Here is a 22,535-nt window from a genome sequence, read left to right on the forward strand (position 1 = left end):
ATACCCACGTTTGAAAAGCACCGGTTCTCGTCCGATCACCGAAGTTAAGCAACGTCGGGCGCGGTCAGTACTTGGATGGGTGACCGCTTGGGAACACCGCGTGCCGTTGCCCCCCAACACTTTTTGTTTTTTTTTGAAATCCATAGCAACCACCGAACCGATTTGTTTTTCGTGCAGGTATTCGGAAACATGCACAGACCCGTAATAATGTAGATTCATAGCTTTAAGTACTAGATAATTAAGAAACAATTTTTTTTGTCGATTAATTGTAAACAATTGCAGAATAAAAACTCGTCAAACGGTAAAGGTTGTCGTTCGATCACCGAAGGTAAGCCACGCGGGCAGCGGTCAGCACTTGGACGGGTGACCGGTTCATTATATTCCTTCGTGAGTTTAACAAAGATAACATATGCAAATGTCGTAAGTGCGACGAGGAAGACGGCGATCTTTTAATGTAAAAAAATATATATTAGGTTACGCGTACATGCCACTTTGACTGCTGCTTTATTTTTTTGGTTTTTAAATAATTAGAGATCTGAATTCAACATATCAGTTCTATGTTATAATGGACAGACAATGTTGTATTTCTTGGCCCCTAACACGTTAAGACCAACATAAAAACTAGAATAACTTACCATTCGTTAAACGTTAAACAATTTCGAACCACGTTTTTTGAGCTCGAACAAACTCATAACACAACACTCATTTATTAGTCACTGGACCATTGTAAAACGAGAAGAGAGAAAAACCATGCGAAACTATTTTTAAAACGAAGAGAATAAAGGTTTTAAATGGTAGGGCTGTATGACAGACTTGTCAATTATCGTGGGGGGTACGGCTGAGATTTATGACGAAATCGAGCGGCGCCGGCGGTCGGTCACTTTCACGAAAGAGGTCTAAACACGGGTCGTTTACGATACCCTCTGGTTACTAGAAAAGTTCTAGACAGATGTTTGTCGGCTTTTCGAGGTATTTATTTGTGAGTCCAAAGACTCAATGGAGTAATATCGGACTGAAATTCCAAGATTTTTGCTGTGTAATCCAAAAACTATGTTCCTCGTAACATTTAACGATGTGTTAATTCAACTATTATTTTAATTTTTCGTATACGTATTTATACTAAAAAGTACAGCGCTTCCAACAGTGAATTGTGAATTGAAAATGTTTCAAAGAAAGATCGATAGTTTTGAAAAAAATTACATATTAATAAATTTAGATAGATTTAGAAGTATACATTGCACTTACTTTTCAAAATTATTGTACTTCTGATTTGTTGAAATAACATAATATGTAGCAGTCATAGTCTTGTGTACATTGCAGTCGCGGCTGGTGTTGGGTAAAACCTTTATTTTTAGGGGGTCATTACCCAAATGACCTCATGGACCAGCCGTTCCTGTTAGGTTTTATATATCAAATTGATTCGTCTGTCTTTTTCATCATGCCTTCGAAAAGCGAGCTCCTGTTTCGCCAAAGTAACTGTGACGTCAATTAAATACGATAATAAAATTCGGTTTTTCCGAACTTATTGTGAGTGAGAGCAGTGAGAGCATCTTCTTTTCGTATCCCACCTCCACCCGGCGGCAGTAGTGCAGTGCTTATCAACATAATTACCGGCGTCTCGCCTCCACATTTTGACTTTTTGTGTTTTATGTGTTCTCTAAGTCCAAATTTTAAATTTTTAAAAAGAGATTGCGGTACTATTCCTGTTGCTGAAATTATAATAATATATTTATTAATTTTTGTATTATATGTCTGTGTTATATTGTGTGAATTTGGAACAGCTATATCTAAAAGATATGCTTGCTTTTGTTGTTTATTTAAAATAATAATGTCTGGTCTGTTATGCTGAATGTGAATGTCAGTTAAAACTGTGCGATCAAAATATAATTTGTAATTGTCATTTTCTAAACAACTTTCTGGTTTATAAATGTAATGTGGTTGGTGTATCCTTTAATAAATTGAATTTAACTGCTAAATTCATGTGTATAATTTTTGCGAATATATCATGACGTTTTTATATTCGCTGTGAGCCAAAACGGTGCAAGATCTTGTATTGCAAATATAAAACCCTCAGCTCTTAAAATATCTCCCATGTAAAGACTTTTGTTTTATATTTGCTATAGTGTCATATCACGAGCTCTATTGAGAAAATAATTTTTTAGTGAAGCAATTTGATTGTGTTGTAGAATTTCTAGATTTGAAAAACCCCTACCACCATTTTCGCGTGGTAAATTAAATCTTTCAACAGCAGATTTGGGGTGATGTTTACAAAATTTTGTAAAGAGAACTCTAGTTTGAATATTTATATTCTTTAAATTAGTTTTGGACCATTTTATAACACCAAAAGAATAGATTTAATTTGATTTGATTGATTAATACCTAAATATTTATAAAATTCTCCTTTATTTAAATTTTTAATGATTTCTCCTTCTTTAGTTATATATTCTAAATTTTCGTAATGACCACGACATATTGATTGATTTTCAGTTATTGTTAAGTTTTATGTCATCCATATAAAAGAAGGTGATTTAATTTAATATTAATTTTATAAATTTTAAGAATTTTAATTAACCATGAATGTGGTACTGAATCATAGGCTTTTTTGTAGTCTATGAATTGTTGTTGCATTATTTTCCAAACGTTTGAGACTTAAAATATTCGTCAAATGTTCTTCTTTTTTTAAATCAGAATACCCCTGACAAATCCGAACATTTTGTTTTGCGGTAGATAAAAGTAAACATGGGCCAAGACAGAATATTAATATTCGGTGTGGAATTTTCCTGCGTTCTTGTTCATTTCTATCGAAGTGCTCACGAAAAGTTGTGAATATCAACACTTTGTAATTGTCGTAGTGAAAAATAAAAAAGATAGCTATGGGCACAAACTTATTTCGCACTTCATTAGAAAAGTAACAGTATTAAAATAAAAAAATATTTTCTAAATTTCGAACGTTAGGTCTATCCTGACCAGCCGCCAATTAGTGGTATTATTTTATTTTTTGCTGTTTTCCACAATAGTTATTTTTATATTAAATCATTGATTCAAAAATTGAAATTAAAAATTCAAATTTTTGAAGGAACTCTGAAGTTTCAATGCAGTGACCATGTTGCTAGGTAACTAATAAAAAACAGTGCGTGAAATGAAAAACAGAAATAGTCGTATGCGTTTTGTATGGTTTCTATGGTTTCGATCTTACTAACAATGCAATGAAAATGACCCACTTCAGGCACAGATAACTATGCGTGAATTTCAATTTTTTGAATCAATATATAAAAACAAAATTGATTTGGCGGCCGCTACACAAAAGTGGTGGGAGGCGAGAACCTGTTTCCGCCGGTCAATTTTAAAATTATAAATTTTCCCTGGATACGTATTCGACTTATCCGGTACGAGTTATTTTTAAATTAACTTAATGGCCCGTTGCTCTTGTTCTTTTTACATTGAATATGCGATGTTTTGGCATCGTTAGCAATAGTACAATACTCACGCATTTTTAATCTAAAATTAACAAAACTTGAATGGATCGGGATTATCACACTTCTGAATTGAAGTTTTCATTCGTTTAAAATATAATTGATAGTAATACGTAATGCGGATTGCCTAAACGTTGCTTCCATCACGTCAACATCACACATTCACGTTCGCCCGTAGAAATGGCGTGATGCACACGAATCGATCCAAAAAGGCTCATAATATTTGTGTCACGCGAATCTACGTCGAAAACTAGAAAAAAAAAAATTCAATTCGAATTTCAATAATCGAAACGATGCGTCGTCGATACTAAACGTAGGTAGTAACTAAAGTGTGATCGGGTGCGATAAAAGTGTCCGTCAATAATCATCATCCGACAATCATTTAATAGACGAACGCTAATTTTTGGCACTCACTCGGACGACAGAACCAGTCCAGACGGAACCGGGGCGCGGGGTGGGTGGGTGGTTGTATGTCCGTGAATCTGTCCGGCGCGCGTCAACATTTCAGTTATCGTCGCGAGAGTTAAAACGAAAGGTGGTTAGTGTGAAAGTGACGTTTTTTCGTGGAGACACGTTACGAAGGGTGAGTACCTAATATAATATAAAACCAACCGAAAACCCACAATAGTGCCCCGGTTTATTATCGTGAATAGGTGTTTGGTAAATATTTTCTGTATTCCAACTAGCAAGTCTTTTATCAAAAAACTCCGGCAACATGGCTATTGTGGTATTGTTGATACCACCTAACTGAAGAACTTAGTTAATAACTAAGTCGACGATTTTATCGGGAAATTGAACGGAGAAACAAAAATAGCTCTTAGCGACAGTTGCCTGAAGTCGCAAATAACGGCGATTGACGAAATCACGTTTTTTTTATTTTAATTCCAATGAACAATACACAGGGTCACAATTATCTGTTATGTATTCTATAATGTTTTGCAAAGTAAATAATGTGAGTTGTCATGCGTAATATTAATTAGCTAAGTATTTTTGCAAGTATTTTATGTCAGATATGCAATGTATAATAACGTAATGTTGCAAAGTATTTTAATTTTTATGCTAGGTAGAGATAATAACTCGACAATAACTCTTCTCTAATGAAAAAAAAAATAGAAAATGATTTAGGAACATAAAAAATCTCATTAAAACAGGAACAATTGAAATTAAAATAAACATAACATTCTGTACTAAAGTACAGTTTTGTTCACTCCTTTTTTCAAAGTCTTCTGTCCTCTCATTTGCACATACTGCTATTCCAAAACAGTGAAATTGTCTGTTTCAGGGAATCCTTAACGTTCCTTGCTAATGTCAACAACGTTTTCGATGAAACAAAGAGTCGGAAAAATGTCGGCTCATTGTATTCAATAACATACGCGACTACAAAACCATCTGTATCATTTGTAGGAATCGCGGTTTTTTCGATGAGAATTCGTTCTAATTTTTTCTTTCTTAAAAAAGCTAAGTAATTTTAATTTCACTAAAGATGAACATTTAGGCTATATGCTGGGTAATGCAAATCCATCAACCATCAACTAGGTTGTTCAGCAGATGTACGATTGTTTATTTGATTTCTTCTTCCGAAGAGTTGTATTCTGGCAAAATAGAAATTTATTCATAACATAACCTCAATCAACTAAATTATTTCGAATACAATAACCACATAACTACAAGTTGGATAGGCATGGGTGCAAAATACCGATAATGCATGAAACCTAATAATAATAATAATGACATAATAAAAGTTAATTAAAAATCGCTGTTTCACGTCTTTTTCTTTTTTGTTCGAGAGTTTTTGTGGTTCTGAAAAGAACCGTTTATAAATGTGTCGAAAACGAAAAACATCTATTTCGAACTGGTGTACTTGGTGACGGCTTTGGTACCTTCGGAGACGGCGTGCTTGGCCAACTCACCGGGCAACAACAGACGCACGGCAGTTTGAATTTCTCTGCTGGTGATCGTCGAACGTTTGTTGTAGTGTGCCAGACGGGAAGCTTCAGCGGCGATACGTTCGAAGATGTCGTTCACGAAACTGTTCATTATGCTCATAGCCTTACTAGAGATACCGGTGTCGGGATGGACTTGTTTCAACACCTTGTAGATGTAGATGGCATAGCTCTCCTTCCTCCTGCGCTTCTTTTTTTTGTCGCTCTTGGAAATGTTCTTCTGAGCTTTCCCGGCCTTCTTGGCTGCCTTACCACTTGTCTTCGGCGGCATTTTTCAATTCAATTCGATTCAACAAACTCGCGAACTGCTCTGACTCGTGTGCGTGCGTTAACTTTGCACCACCACCTTTCTGATAGGTAGTGTGTTCACCAGAACCCCACCTGAAAACGGGCTCCCACCAATCGTCACGTCCTATTCTCCTATCACGGAGGCTATAAATTCGAAGCACAGCTACCAGCTTTTACAATCGACGAGTCCCGTCCGTCAGTTTTATTACTTCTCGTGGTGTCTAACGAACGAACTTAAAATGTCAGGTCGCGGTAAAGGAGGTAAAGTGAAGGGAAAAGCGAAATCCCGTTCGAGCCGTGCCGGTCTCCAGTTTCCGGTGGGTAGGATACATCGTCTTCTCAGAAAAGGAAATTACGCGGAACGCGTCGGTGCAGGAGCTCCCGTCTATTTGGCCACCGTCATGGAGTACTTAGCCGCCGAAGTTCTAGAATTGGCAGGAAACGCTGCCCGTGACAACAAGAAGACACGTATTATACCGCGTCATCTGCAGCTGGCCATCAGAAACGACGAGGAATTGAACAAACTCCTGTCCGGAGTTACGATCGCCCAAGGCGGTGTCTTACCCAACATTCAGGCCGTACTTTTACCCAAAAAAAACCGAGAAGAAACCTTAAACGAACGATCGATCCATCTCCGTGGCGAAAACTCAAAATATCGGCCCTTCTCAGGGCCACTATAGCTTTTTTTTTTCGTAAAATGACCGATGCATCTTTTCTTTTTGTATTATTATCATTTACGACTGCAATGCCAAAAGGAAAGCAAGGGGTGTTTACGATCTTGGTACATTTATCAGGTAGTCAGTTAGTAATAATTGTCCGTTGTTTCTCGAAAGAACATCATGTTTCTTTTTTTTCCTCTTATTTTTATTTTGTGGTTCTGAAAAGAACCGATTTTGTATTTCGTATTTTATTCTGGTTTTCTCGAACGGTGAAGAGCGCCAGGAAATTAACCTCCGAAACCGTAGAGGGTGCGTCCTTGACGTTTCAAAGCGTAGACGACGTCCATCGCTGTCACGGTTTTACGTTTGGCGTGTTCCGTGTAGGTGACGGCATCTCGGATGACATTTTCCAAGAACACTTTCAGGACTCCGCGAGTTTCTTCGTAGATCAAACCGGAAATACGTTTCACGCCGCCACGACGAGCCAATCTTCTGATAGCGGGTTTCGTGATGCCCTGGATGTTGTCACGCAGGACTTTGCGATGACGCTTCGCTCCTCCTTTTCCCAATCCTTTGCCTCCTTTACCGCGACCGGTCATCTTTTCAGATTATTTCAACTGACACAAAATACCTGCACACCTCGTCCCTAGGAAGTCAACTACCGCAAAATTTCAACTAACGGAGCCTTATATAGATTCAACGGTTCACCATCGACCAATCGACGAAGTCAGCCGTTGACTTTGTTCACGTATAAAAGTACAATTTAATATGGCGGAATTTTTAGTACCCGTTTACCTTTCGACGCGTGCACGTCTAACGATCGTCAGAGTCGATTTTAATAATTGTCAGTTTTGTTTTTCATTCGTTTCATTCGAAATGGCCAGGACCAAGCAGACCGCACGCAAGTCCACCGGAGGAAAAGCCCCCAGGAAACAACTGGCTACCAAAGCGGCCAGGAAAAGCGCTCCCGCCACTGGCGGCGTCAAGAAGCCCCACCGTTACAGACCTGGTACCGTGGCTCTGCGTGAGATCCGTCGTTACCAGAAAAGTACCGAGTTGCTCATCCGCAAGCTTCCCTTTCAACGTTTGGTGAGGGAGATCGCTCAGGATTTCAAAACCGATTTGCGCTTCCAAAGCTCCGCCGTGATGGCCCTCCAGGAAGCGAGCGAAGCTTACTTGGTCGGTCTGTTCGAGGACACGAATTTGTGCGCCATCCACGCCAAACGTGTAACCATCATGCCAAAGGACATCCAACTTGCCAGACGTATTCGGGGTGAACGCGCTTAAATTTTTCCACATCGTGTTTCGGAAGAACAACACGAAACACGAATTTTATAACAAAAAAATCGGTTCTTTTCAGAACCTCAAACTTTACAGGCAAAAAAAAAAATATATCGCCCTTCAACCGGAAATGAATAAAATAAAAATGTCAATAATCGGTCGGTCCTCTCGATTCGGGTTGGGTTGCGGTCGTTCGTAAAATTTTATTGCATCCTGTCATCACCTACCTGCCAGCTGATGCTATCTATTTTATTTGGTTTCGCCGTAAGGATAGTTTTATTTCTTTTTTTCGTCGTAGATTATCGTGTGGCCCTGAAAAGGGCCATTTGTGCGTGCCCCGTTGCCGGTAGTACGATGATGACGTCGGAACGAGGCACAGCCGAACGAACATGAGTCGAGTATCCATCCACGTTTCTCACTTTTTCCTCTTCGGCGAAGCGGCCTTTTTCACCTTGACAGGAATGGCTTTGGCTGTCTTGGGTTTGGGTGCTTTGGGTTTTTTAGTCGGACCAGCCTTGTTAGATTTCTTCGCTTTGGAAGGCGATCGGGGTTTCGGGGCGGCTCTAGTTTTCTTTTCTGCCGAGGAGGCGGCCGATTTCTTGGCTTTCGCTGCGGCGGCGGAGGCAGCGACGGCGCTCTTCTTTTCGGCAGCAGTCTTCTTCGCTTTGGGGGAGGCTTGTTTTTTGGCTGTCTTCGAGGAAGCCTTGTCGGAAGTCGTCGCGACGGCGGTACGTTTGGCGGATGATTTTTTCGTCTTGGATGCGGCGGACGAAGCGGGTTTCCTCTTGTCGGAGGCGGAGGCGACTTTGGCACCACCGGAGGTGGACGAGGCGAGCTTGAACGAACCCGACGCGCCCTTACCTTTCGTCTGAACCAGAGATCCCGACGCCACGGCGCCTTTCAGATATTTCTTGATGAAAGGGGCGACCTTTTCGGCGTCGACTTTGTAATTTGCGGCGACGAACTTCTTGATGGCCTGAAGAGACGATCCTCCGCGTTCCTTGAGTCCCTTGATGGCGTTGTTTACCATCTCGGATGTCGGAGGATGGGACGGTTTCGCCCTGGGATTTTTCGCTTTTTTCTCTTTCTTCGCGTGGGATTGAGGGGTGGCAGCGGAACCGGTGGTGACCGATGATGCTGTTTGATTTTCGACGTCGGCCATCTTTCACGTTAAAACGTTAAAAGTTAATAATAATTATTGAAAAAACACTTGCTCACACACGTACACTTCGAGCACCTCGTGAACGAGAATTGAACAAAAAAATTTTCTAAGTCTTTATAAAATAGTCGCCACTGCGGACGGAAGACTGAACGCGCACCGCGTCCGCCGTCGAAGAAATTGCAGGCCTCGGAATCGTTGCCCGCGTGATGGCATCGTCCTCTTTCCTCGATCACCATCGCCACCGTGTGATCAAGCTGGCCGAACTCGGTTTCCGAAGTTTCCCTGGAGATAGCGAAGTTCGTCTCGGAACGTCGGTGGGTTTCGAATCAGGTACACGCCCCTCCAACCACCAGCCCTAAATCCGGGTCGTCACGGTTTCGATTCGGGACCGACGGTTTACGTCGGCGGTGCGGGGTAGACGCGTCGATTCCGGGAATCCATATTTCGTTCGCCGAAATATTGGTCCATCTCTTCCCGGAATACCGCGCCACCTTCTCGATTTTACGACATCTTCGCGTCGCCAAACGCTTCCGAAACGGTCGAAGCACAGAAAGGACCTGGTGTTCGAACCGAGGCAATTCCGACAACAGGATGCCGCGAACCGCCTCTCCGACGTTCAGGTCGATCGTTTTCGGCGGAAGTTGAAACGGGACGAGTCGACGACGGGTCCCGTTGCCGTCCGGACCCTTCGGGACGGCCGAAAGTCCGTCGAGAGGATCATCCGAAAGGAGACGGTCTTCATCGTCCGACCGATGCCGCACCTACGAGTTTTCCGATATTTTCTTCGACGGATCTTCAGGTTTTCTTCCTTTCTTCCGTCTTTCTCTCTTCGTAATTTCGTGTCCGACCTGCGTCGTCCGAAGTCGGGGTGAAGATCGAAGAAAAAACGCCAAAAATAACAACTCGTCAGCCACGCACACCGCGTTCGAATGTCTAACGGTCCAACTTGGATTTTCGAAGATCGCCGAATCCGAGGGACGATAAATAATAATAATAATAATAATAATGGTAATAAATAATAATGTTAATAATAATAATAATGATATGATGATTATAACGATAATTATTATAGATAGGTAAATAGAAACACAGGTCTCCTCTCGAAAATCGGAACTTCCTGATATTACTTACATATTTCGGTCGATCCAAATGTGGGAATCTCGTCGTCGTCGGAGCAAGCAGCGCGGTAGGTGGGGTGAAATTCTGGATTTTCCACCGCCGCCGGCGGTCGAAAAATGTGCGACGCGGGAGATCGCCAGTCCGTCTAGTAGTTCTCTTGTCGTTAGAGCGTGACGTGGTGGTTGTTGTGGGATTTCCCGTTAGTTCGGTCCGACGTCGGTCGTCAGAGGGTAAGTGCATACGGAAACGAAACGCATCGCGTTTTGATGTTCATATTCGTGCATCGGAATGTTAAAAGCAATATATTTTACACCAACGATCACACCTAAACACCACGGCAACGGCCATACCACGTTGAAAAGCACCGGTTCTCGTCCGATCACCGAAGTTAAGCAACGTCGGGCGCGGTCAGTACTTGGATGGGTGACCGCTTGGGAACACCGCGTGCCGTTGCCCCCCAACACTTTTTGTTTTTTTTTGAAATCCATAGCAACCACCGAACCGATTTGTTTTTCGTGCAGGTATTCGGAAACATGCACAGACCCGTATAATGTAGATTCATAGCTTTAAGTACTAGATAATTAAGAAAACAATTTTTTTTGTCGATTAATTGTAAACAATTGCAGAATAAAAACTCGTCAAACGGTAAAGGTTGTCGTTCGATCACCGAAGGTAAGCCACGCGGGCAGCGGTCAGCACTTGGACGGGTGACCGGTTCATTATATTCCTTCCGTGAGTTTAACAAAGATAACATATGCAAATGTCGTAAGTGCGACGAGGAAGACGGCGATCTTTTAATGTAAAAAAAATATATATTAGGTTACGCGTACATGCCACTTTGACTGCTGCTTTATTTTTTTGGTTTTTAAATAATTAGAGATCTGAATTCAACATATCAGTTCTATGTTATAATGGACAGACAATGTTGTATTCTTGGCCCCTAACACGTTAAGACCAACATAAAAACTAGAATAACTTACCATTCGTTAAACGTTAAACAATTTCGAACCACGTTTTTTTGAGCTCGAACAAACTCATAACACAACACTCATTTATTAGTCACTGGACCATTGTAAAACGAGAAGAGAGAAAAACCATGCGAAACTATTTTTAAAACGAAGAGAATAAAGGTTTTAAATGGTAGGGCTGTATGACAGACTTGTCAATTATCGTGGGGGGTACGGCTGAGATTTATGACGAAATCGAGCGGCGCCGGCGGTCGGTCACTTTCACGAAAGAGGTCTAAACACGGGTCGTTTACGATACCCTCTGGTTACTAGAAAAGTTCTAGACAGATGTTTGTCGGCTTTTCGAGGTATTTATTTGTGAGTCCAAAGACTCAATGGAGTAATATCGGACTGAAATTCCAAGATTTTGCTGTGTAATCCAAAAAACTATGTTCCTCGTAACATTTAACGATGTGTTAATTCAACTATTATTTTAATTTTTCGTATACGTATTTATACTAAAAAGTACAGCGCTTCCAACAGTGAATTGTGAATTGAAAATGTTTCAAAGAAAGATCGATAGTTTTGAAAAAAATTACATATTAATAAATTTAGATAGATTTAGAAGTATACATTGCACTTACTTTTCAAAATTATTGTACTTCTGATTTGGTTGAAATAACATAATATGTAGCAGTCATAGTCTTGTGTACATTGCAGTCGCGGCTGGTGTTGGGTAAAACCTTTATTTTTTAGGGGGTCATTACCCAAATGACCTCATGGACCAGCCGTTCCTGTTAGGTTTTATATATCAAATTGATTCGTCTGTCTTTTTCATCATGCCTTCGAAAAGCGAGCTCCTGTTTCGCCAAAGTAACTGTGACGTCAATTAAATACGATAATAAAATTCGGTTTTTCCGAACTTATTGTGAGTGAGAGCAGTGAGAGCATCTTCTTTTCGTATCCCACCTCCACCCGGCGGCAGTAGTGCAGTGCTTATCAACATAATTACCGGCGTCTCGCCTCCACATTTTGACTTTTTTGTGTTTTATGTGTTCTCTAAGTCCAAAATTTTTAAATTTTTAAAAAGAGATTGCGGTACTATTCCTGTTGCTGAAATTATAATAATATATTTATTAATTTTTGTATTATATGTCTGTGTTATATTGTGTGAATTTGGAACAGCTATATCTAAAAGATATGCTTGCTTTTGTTGTTTATTTAAAATAATAATGTCTGGTCTGTTATGCTGAATGTGAATGTCAGTTAAAACTGTGCGATCAAAATATAATTTGTAATTGTCATTTTCTAAACAACTTTCTGGTTTATAAATGTAATGTGGTTGTGTATCCTTTAATAAATTGAATTTAACTGCTAAATTCATGTGTATAATTTTTGCGAATATATCATGACGTTTTTTATATTCGCTGTGAGCCAAAACGGTGCAAGATCTTGTATTGCAAATATAAAACCCTCAGCTCTTTAAAATATCTCCCATGTAAAGACTTTTGTTTTATATTTGCTATAGTGTCATATCACGAGCTCTATTGAGAAAATAATTTTTTAGTGAAGCAATTTGATTGTGTTGTAGAATTTCTAGATTTGAAAAACCCCTACCACCATTTTCGCGTGGTAAATTAAATCTTTCAACAGCAGATTTGGGGTGATGTTTACAAAATTTTGTAAAGAGAACTCTAGTTTGAATATTTATATTCTTTAAATTAGTTTTGGACCATTTTATAACACCAAAAGAATAGATTTAATTTGATTTGATTGATTAATACCTAAATATTTATAAAATTCTCCTTTATTTAAATTTTTAATGATTTCTCCTTCTTTAGTTATATATTCTAAATTTTCGTAATGACCACGACATATTGATTGATTTTCAGTTATTGTTAAGTTTTATGTCATCCATATAAAGAAGGTGATTTAATTTAATATTAATTTTATAAATTTTAAGAATTTTAATTAACCATGAATGTGGTACTGAATCATAGGCTTTTTTGTAGTCTATGAATTGTTGTTGCATTATTTTCCAAACGTTTGAGACTTAAAATATTCGTCAAATGTTCTTCTTTTTTTAAATCAGAATACCCCTGACAAATCCGAACATTTTTGTTTTGCGGTAGATAAAAGTAAACATGGGCCAAGACAGAATATTAATATTCGGTGTGGAATTTTCCTGCGTTCTTGTTCATTTCTATCGAAGTGCTCACGAAAAGTTGTGAATATCAACACTTTGTAATTGTCGTAGTGAAAAATAAAAAAGATAGCTATGGGGCACAACTTATTTCGCACTTCATTAGAAAAGTAACAGTATTAAAATAAAAAAAATATTTTTCTAAATTTCGAACGTTAGGTCTATCCTGACCAGCCGCCAATTAGTGGTATTATTTTATTTTTTGCTGTTTTCCACAATAGTTATTTTTATATTAAATCATTGATTCAAAAAATTGAAATTAAAAATTCAAATTTTTGAAGGAACTCTGAAGTTTCAATGCAGTGACCATGTTGCTAGGTAACTAATAAAAAACAGTGCGTGAAATGAAAAACAGAAATAGTCGTATGCGTTTTGTATGGTTTCTATGGTTTCGATCTTACTAACAATGCAATGAAAATGACCCACTTCAGGCACAGATAAATATGCGTGAATTTCAATTTTTTGAATCAATTATATAAAAACAAAATTGATTTGGCGGCCGCTACACAAAAGTGGTGGGAGGCGAGAACCTGTTTCCGCCGGTCAATTTTAAAATTAATAAATTTTCCCTGGATACGTATTCGACTTATCCGGTACGAGTTATTTTTAAATTAACTTAATGGCCCGTTGCTCTTGTTCTTTTTACATTGAATATGCGATGTTTTGGCATCGTTAGCAATAGTACAATACTCACGCATTTTTAATCTAAAATTAACAAAACTTGAATGGATCGGGATTATCACACTTCTGAATTGAAGTTTTCATTCGTTTAAAATATAATTGATAGTAATACGTAATGCGGATTGCCTAAACGTTGCTTCCATCACGTCAACATCACACATTCACGTTCGCCCGTAGAAATGGCGTGATGCACACGAAATCGATCCAAAAAGGCTCATAATATTTGTGTCACGCGAATCTACGTCGAAAACTAGAAAAAAAAAAAATTCAATTCGAATTTCAATAATCGAAACGATGCGTCGTCGATACTAAACGTAGGTAGTAACTAAAGTGTGATCGGGTGCGATAAAAGTGTCCGTCAATAATCATCATCCGACAATCATTTAATAGACGAACGCTAATTTTTGGCACTCACTCGGACGACAGAACCAGTCCAGACGGAAACCGGGGCGCGGGGTGGGTGGGTGGTTGTATGTCCGTGAATCTGTCCGGCGCGCGTCAACATTTCAGTTATCGTCGCGAGAGTTAAAACGAAAGGTGGTTAGTGTGAAAGTGACGTTTTTTCGTGGAGACACGTTACGAAGGGTGAGTACCTAATATAATATAAAACCAACCGAAAACCCACAATAGTGCCCCGGTTTATTATCGTGAATAGGTGTTTGGTAAATATTTTCTGTATTCCAACTAGCAAGTCTTTTATCAAAAAACTCCGGCAACATGGCTTTGTGGTATTGTTGATACCACCTAACTGAAGAACTTAGTTAATAACTAAGTCGACGATTTTATCGGGAAATTGAACGGAGAAACAAAAATAGCTCTTAGCGACAGTTGCCTGAAGTCGCAAATAACGGCGATTGACGAAATCACGTTTTTTTTATTTTAATTCCAATGAACATTACACAGGGTCACAATTATCTGTTATGTATTCTATAATGTTTTGCAAAGTAAATAATGTGAGTTGTCATGCGTAATATTAATTAGCTAAGTAATTTTTGCAAGTATTTTATGTCAGATATGCAATGTATAATAACGTAATGTTGCAAAGTATTTTAATTTTTATGCTAGGTAGAGATAATAACTCGACAATAAACTCTTCTCTAATGAAAAAAAAAATAGAAAATGATTTAGGAACATAAAAATCTCATTAAAACAGGAACAATTGAAATTAAAATAAACATAACATTCTGTACTAAAGTACAGTTTTGTTCACTCCTTTTTTCAAAGTCTTCTGTCCTCTCATTTGCACATACTGCTATTCCAAAACAGTGAAATTGTCTGTTTCAGGGAATCCTTAACGTTCCTTGCTAATGTCAACAACGTTTCGATGAAACAAAGAGTCGGAAAAATGTCGGCTCATTGTATTCAATAACATACGCGACTACAAAACCATCTGTATCATTTGTAGGAATCGCGGTTTTTCGATGAGAATTCGTTCTAATTTTTTCTTTCTTAAAAAAGCTAAGTAATTTTAATTTCACTAAAGATGAACATTTAGGCTATATGCTGGGTAATGCAAATCCATCAACCATCAACTAGGTTGTTCAGCAGATGTACGATTGTTTATTTGATTTCTTCTTCCGAAGAGTTGTATTCTGGCAAAATAGAAATTTATTCATAACATAACCTCAATCAACTAAATTATTTTCGAATACAATAACCACATATACTACAAGTTGGATAGGCATGGGTGCAAAATACCGATAATGCATGAAACCTAATAATAATAATAATGACATAATAAAAGTTAATTAAAAATCGCTGTTTCACGTCTTTTTCTTTTTTTGTTCGAGAGTTTTTGTGTTCTGAAAGAACCGTTTATAAATGTGTCGAAAACGAAAAACATCTATTTCGAACTGGTGTACTTGGTGACGGCTTTGGTACCTTCGGAGACGGCGTGCTTGGCCAACTCACCGGGCAACAACAGACGCACGGCAGTTTGAAGTTCTCTGCTGGTGATCGTCGAACGTTTGTTGTAGTGTGCCAGACGGGAAGCTTCAGCGGCGATACGTTCGAAGATGTCGTTCACGAAACTGTTCATTATGCTCATAGCCTTACTAGAGATACCGGTGTCGGGATGGACTTGTTTCAACACCTTGTAGATGTAGATGGCATAGCTCTCCTTCCTCCTGCGCTTTCTTTTTTTGTCGCTCTTGGAAATGTTCTTCTGAGCTTTCCCGGCCTTCTTGGCTGCCTTACCACTTGTCTTCGGCGGCATTTTTCAATTCAATTCGATTCAACAAACTCGCGAACTGCTCTGACTCGTGTGCGTGCGTTAACTTTGCACCACCACCTTTCTGATAGGTAGTGTGTTCACCAGAACCCCACCTGAAAACGGGCTCCCACCAATCGTCACGTCCTATTCTCCTATCACGGAGGCTAAAAATTCGAAGCACAGCTACCAGCTTTTACAATCGACGAGTCCCGTCCGTCAGTTTTATTACTTCTCGTGGTGTCTAACGAACGAACTTAAAATGTCAGGTCGCGGTAAAGGAGGTAAAGTGAAGGGAAAAGGCAGAAATCCCGTTCGAGCCGTGCCGGTCTCCAGTTTCCGGTGGGTAGGATACATCGTCTTCTCAGAAATGGAAATTACGCGGAACGCGTCGGTGCAGGAGCTCCCGTCTATTTGGCCGCCGTCATGGAGTACTTAGCCGCCGAAGTTCTAGAATTGGCAGGAAACGCTGCCCGTGACAACAAGAAGACACGTATTATACCGCGTCATCTGCAGCTGGCCATCAGAAACGACGAGGAATTGAACAAACTCCTGTCCGGAGTTACGATCGCCCAAGGCGGTGTCTTACCCAACATTCAGGCCGTACTTTTACCCAAAAAAACCGAGAAGAAACCTTAAACGAACGATCGATCCATCTCCGTGGCGAAAACTCAAAATATCGGCCCTTCTCAGGGCCACTATAGCTTTTTTTTTTCGTAAAATGACCGATGCATCTTTTCTTTTTGTATTATTATCATTTACGACTGCAATGCCAAAAGGAAAGCAAGGGGTGTTTACGATCTTGGTACATTTATCAGGTAGTCAGTTAGTAATAATTGTCCGTTGTTTCTCGAAAGAACATCATGTTTCTTTTTTTTCCTCTTATTTTTATTTTGTGGTTCTGAAAAGAACCGATTTTGTATTTCGTATTTTATTCTGGTTTTCTCGAACGGTGAAGAGCGCCAGGAAATTAACCTCCGAAACCGTAGAGGGTGCGTCCTTGACGTTTCAAAGCGTAGACGACGTCCATCGCTGTCACGGTTTTACGTTTGGCGTGTTCCGTGTAGGTGACGGCATCTCGGATGACATTTTCCAAGAACACTTTCAGGACTCCGCGAGTTTCTTCGTAGATCAAACCGGAAATACGTTTCACGCCGCCACGACGAGCCAATCTTCTGATAGCGGGTTTCGTGATGCCCTGGATGTTGTCACGCAGGACTTTGCGATGACGCTTCGCTCCTCCTTTTCCCAATCCTTTGCCTCCTTTACCGCGACCGGTCATCTTTTCAGATTATTTCAACTGACACAAAATACCTGCACACCTCGTCCCTAGGAAGTCAACTACCGCAAAATTTCAACTAACGGAGCCTTATATAGATTCAACGGTTCACCATCGACCAATCGACGAAGTCAGCCGTTGACTTTGTTCACGTATAAAAGTACAATTTAATATGGCGGAATTTTTAGTACCCGTTTACCTTTCGACGCGTGCACGTCTAACGATCGTCAGAGTCGATTTTAATAATTGTCAGTTTTGTTTTTCATTCGTTTCATTCGAAATGGCCAGGACCAAGCAGACCGCACGCAAGTCCACCGGAGGAAAAGCCCCCAGGAAACAACTGGCTACCAAAGCGGCCAGGAAAAGCGCTCCCGCCACTGGCGGCGTCAAGAAGCCCCACCGTTACAGACCTGGTACCGTGGCTCTGCGTGAGATCCGTCGTTACCAGAAAAGTACCGAGTTGCTCATCCGCAAGCTTCCCTTTCAACGTTTGGTGAGGGAGATCGCTCAGGATTTCAAAACCGATTTGCGCTTCCAAAGCTCCGCCGTGATGGCCCTCCAGGAAGCGAGCGAAGCTTACTTGGTCGGTCTGTTCGAGGACACGAATTTGTGCGCCATCCACGCCAAACGTGTAACCATCATGCCAAAGGACATCCAACTTGCCAGACGTATTCGGGGTGAACGCGCTTAAATTTTTCCACATCGTGTTTCGGAAGAACAACACGAAACACGAATTTTATAACAAAAAAATCGGTTCTTTTCAGAACCTCAAACTTTACAGGCAAAAAAAAAAATATATCGCCCTTCAACCGGAAATGAATAAAATAAAAATGTCAATAATCGGTCGGTCCTCTCGATTCGGGTTGGGTTGCGGTCGTTCGTAAAATTTTATTGCATCCTGTCATCACCTACCTGCCAGCTGATGCTATCTATTTTATTTGGTTTCGCCGTAAGGATAGTTTTATTTCTTTTTTTCGTCGTAGATTATCGTGTGGCCCTGAAAAGGGCCATTTGTGCGTGCCCCGTTGCCGGTAGTACGATGATGACGTCGGAACGAGGCACAGCCGAACGAACATGAGTCGAGTATCCATCCACGTTTCTCACTTTTTCCTCTTCGGCGAAGCGGCCTTTTTCACCTTGACAGGAATGGCTTTGGCTGTCTTGGGTTTGGGTGCTTTGGGTTTTTTAGTCGGACCAGCCTTGTTAGATTTCTTCGCTTTGGAAGGCGATCGGGGTTTCGGGGCGGCTCTAGTTTTCTTTTCTGCCGAGGAGGCGGCCGATTTCTTGGCTTTCGCTGCGGCGGCGGAGGCAGCGACGGCGCTCTTCTTTTCGGCAGCAGTCTTCTTCGCTTTGGGGGAGGCTTGTTTTTTGGCTGTCTTCGAGGAAGCCTTGTCGGAAGTCGTCGCGACGGCGGTACGTTTGGCGGATGATTTTTTCGTCTTGGATGCGGCGGACGAAGCGGGTTTCCTCTTGTCGGAGGCGGAGGCGACTTTGGCACCACCGGAGGTGGACGAGGCGAGCTTGAACGAACCCGACGCGCCCTTACCTTTCGTCTGAACCAGAGATCCCGACGCCACGGCGCCTTTCAGATATTTCTTGATGAAAGGGGCGACCTTTTCGGCGTCGACTTTGTAATTTGCGGCGACGAACTTCTTGATGGCCTGAAGAGACGATCCTCCGCGTTCCTTGAGTCCCTTGATGGCGTTGTTTACCATCTCGGATGTCGGAGGATGGGACGGTTTCGCCCTGGGATTTTTCGCTTTTTTCTCTTTCTTCGCGTGGGATTGAGGGGTGGCAGCGGAACCGGTGGTGACCGATGATGCTGTTTGATTTTCGACGTCGGCCATCTTTCACGTTAAAACGTTAAAAGTTAATAATAATTATTGAAAAAACACTTGCTCACACACGTACACTTCGAGCACCTCGTGAACGAGAATTGAACAAAAAAATTTTCTAAGTCTTTATAAAATAGTCGCCACTGCGGACGGAAGACTGAACGCGCACCGCGTCCGCCGTCGAAGAAATTGCAGGCCTCGGAATCGTTGCCCGCGTGATGGCATCGTCCTCTTTCCTCGATCACCATCGCCACCGTGTGATCAAGCTGGCCGAACTCGGTTTCCGAAGTTTCCCTGGAGATAGCGAAGTTCGTCTCGGAACGTCGGTGGGTTTCGAATCAGGTACACGCCCCTCCAACCACCAGCCCTAAATCCGGGTCGTCACGGTTTCGATTCGGGACCGACGGTTTACGTCGGCGGTGCGGGGTAGACGCGTCGATTCCGGGAATCCATATTTCGTTCGCCGAAATATTGGTCCATCTCTTCCCGGAATACCGCGCCACCTTCTCGATTTTACGACATCTTCGCGTCGCCAAACGCTTCCGAAACGGTCGAAGCACAGAAAGGACCTGGTGTTCGAACCGAGGCAATTCCGACAACAGGATGCCGCGAACCGCCTCTCCGACGTTCAGGTCGATCGTTTTCGGCGGAAGTTGAAACGGGACGAGTCGACGACGGGTCCCGTTGCCGTCCGGACCCTTCGGGACGGCCGAAAGTCCGTCGAGAGGATCATCCGAAAGGAGACGGTCTTCATCGTCCGACCGATGCCGCACCTACGAGTTTTCCGATATTTTCTTCGACGGATCTTCAGGTTTTCTTCCTTTCTTCCGTCTTTCTCTCTTCGTAATTTCGTGTCCGACCTGCGTCGTCCGAAGTCGGGGTGAAGATCGAAGAAAAAACGCCAAAAATAACAACTCGTCAGCCACGCACACCGCGTTCGAATGTCTAACGGTCCAACTTGGATTTTCGAAGATCGCCGAATCCGAGGGACGATAAATAATAATAATAATAATAATAATGGTAATAAATAATAATGTTAATAATAATAATAATGATATGATGATTATAACGATAATTATTATAGATAGGTAAATAGAAACACAGGTCTCCTCTCGAAAATCGGAACTTCCTGATATTACTTACATATTTCGGTCGATCCAAATGTGGGAATCTCGTCGTCGTCGGAGCAAGCAGCGCGGTAGGTGGGGTGAAATTCTGGATTTTCCACCGCCGCCGGCGGTCGAAAAATGTGCGACGCGGGAGATCGCCAGTCCGTCTAGTAGTCTCTCTTGTCGTTAGAGCGTGACGTGGTGGTTGTTGTGGGATTTCCCGTTAGTTCGGTCCGACGTCGGTCGTCAGAGGGTAAGTGCATACGGAAACGAAACGCATCGCGTTTTGATGTTCATATTCGTGCATCGGAATGTTAAAAGCAATATATTTTACACCAACGATCACACCTAAACACCACGGCAACGGCCATACCACGTTGAAAAGCACCGGTTCTCGTCCGATCACCGAAGTTAAGCAACGTCGGGCGCGGTCAGTACTTGGATGGGTGACCGCTTGGGAACACCGCGTGCCGTTGCCCCCCAACACTTTTTGTTTTTTTTTGAAATCCATAGCAACCACCGAACCGATTTGTTTTTCGTGCAGGTATTCGGAAACATGCACAGACCCGTATAATGTAGATTCATAGCTTTAAGTACTAGATAATTAAGAAAACAATTTTTTTTGTCGATTAATTGTAAACAATTGCAGAATAAAAACTCGTCAAACGGTAAAGGTTGTCGTTCGATCACCGAAGGTAAGCCACGCGGGCAGCGGTCAGCACTTGGACGGGTGACCGGTTCATTATATTCCTTCCGTGAGTTTAACAAAGATAACATATGCAAATGTCGTAAGTGCGACGAGGAAGACGGCGATCTTTTAATGTAAAAAAAATATATATTAGGTTACGCGTACATGCCACTTTGACTGCTGCTTTATTTTTTTGGTTTTTAAATAATTAGAGATCTGAATTCAACATATCAGTTCTATGTTATAATGGACAGACAATGTTGTATTCTTGGCCCCTAACACGTTAAGACCAACATAAAAACTAGAATAACTTACCATTCGTTAAACGTTAAACAATTTCGAACCACGTTTTTTTGAGCTCGAACAAACTCATAACACAACACTCATTTATTAGTCACTGGACCATTGTAAAACGAGAAGAGAGAAAAACCATGCGAAACTATTTTTAAAACGAAGAGAATAAAGGTTTTAAATGGTAGGGCTGTATGACAGACTTGTCAATTATCGTGGGGGGTACGGCTGAGATTTATGACGAAATCGAGCGGCGCCGGCGGTCGGTCACTTTCACGAAAGAGGTCTAAACACGGGTCGTTTACGATACCCTCTGGTTACTAGAAAAGTTCTAGACAGATGTTTGTCGGCTTTTCGAGGTATTTATTTGTGAGTCCAAAGACTCAATGGAGTAATATCGGACTGAAATTCCAAGATTTTGCTGTGTAATCCAAAAAACTATGTTCCTCGTAACATTTAACGATGTGTTAATTCAACTATTATTTTAATTTTTCGTATACGTATTTATACTAAAAAGTACAGCGCTTCCAACAGTGAATTGTGAATTGAAAATGTTTCAAAGAAAGATCGATAGTTTTGAAAAAAATTACATATTAATAAATTTAGATAGATTTAGAAGTATACATTGCACTTACTTTTCAAAATTATTGTACTTCTGATTTGGTTGAAATAACATAATATGTAGCAGTCATAGTCTTGTGTACATTGCAGTCGCGGCTGGTGTTGGGTAAAACCTTTATTTTTTAGGGGGTCATTACCCAAATGACCTCATGGACCAGCCGTTCCTGTTAGGTTTTATATATCAAATTGATTCGTCTGTCTTTTTCATCATGCCTTCGAAAAGCGAGCTCCTGTTTCGCCAAAGTAACTGTGACGTCAATTAAATACGATAATAAAATTCGGTTTTTCCGAACTTATTGTGAGTGAGAGCAGTGAGAGCATCTTCTTTTCGTATCCCACCTCCACCCGGCGGCAGTAGTGCAGTGCTTATCAACATAATTACCGGCGTCTCGCCTCCACATTTTGACTTTTTTGTGTTTTATGTGTTCTCTAAGTCCAAAATTTTTAAATTTTTAAAAAGAGATTGCGGTACTATTCCTGTTGCTGAAATTATAATAATATATTTATTAATTTTTGTATTATATGTCTGTGTTATATTGTGTGAATTTGGAACAGCTATATCTAAAAGATATGCTTGCTTTTGTTGTTTATTTAAAATAATAATGTCTGGTCTGTTATGCTGAATGTGAATGTCAGTTAAAACTGTGCGATCAAAATATAATTTGTAATTGTCATTTTCTAAACAACTTTCTGGTTTATAAATGTAATGTGGTTGTGTATCCTTTAATAAATTGAATTTAACTGCTA

The 22,535-nt window shown here is 40.8% G+C and overlaps 2 non-coding genes and 1 pseudogene across 2 annotated transcripts; all 3 read left to right on the forward strand.

Annotated features, from left to right (window-relative positions):
- Window positions 1-112, forward strand: LOC138140842 (5S ribosomal RNA; annotated as a pseudogene; the record flags this gene model as incomplete).
- Window positions 113-10,261: 10,149 nt separating this feature from the next.
- Window positions 10,262-10,381, forward strand: LOC138140840 (5S ribosomal RNA). Its single transcript, XR_011162762.1, has one exon. It is a non-coding gene; the product is annotated as a 5S ribosomal RNA (ribosomal RNA).
- A 10,166-nt stretch (window positions 10,382-20,547) lies between these two features.
- LOC138140841 (5S ribosomal RNA) lies at window positions 20,548-20,667 on the forward strand. The gene has a single exon (XR_011162763.1). It is a non-coding gene; the product is annotated as a 5S ribosomal RNA (ribosomal RNA).
- Window positions 20,668-22,535: the final 1,868 nt, after the last annotated feature.

The sequence above is a fragment of the Tenebrio molitor genome, unplaced genomic scaffold (genome assembly GCF_963966145.1).
Source record: "Tenebrio molitor unplaced genomic scaffold, icTenMoli1.1 SCAFFOLD_363, whole genome shotgun sequence".
In the NCBI taxonomy this organism is placed as follows: Eukaryota; Metazoa; Arthropoda; class Insecta; order Coleoptera; family Tenebrionidae; genus Tenebrio; species Tenebrio molitor.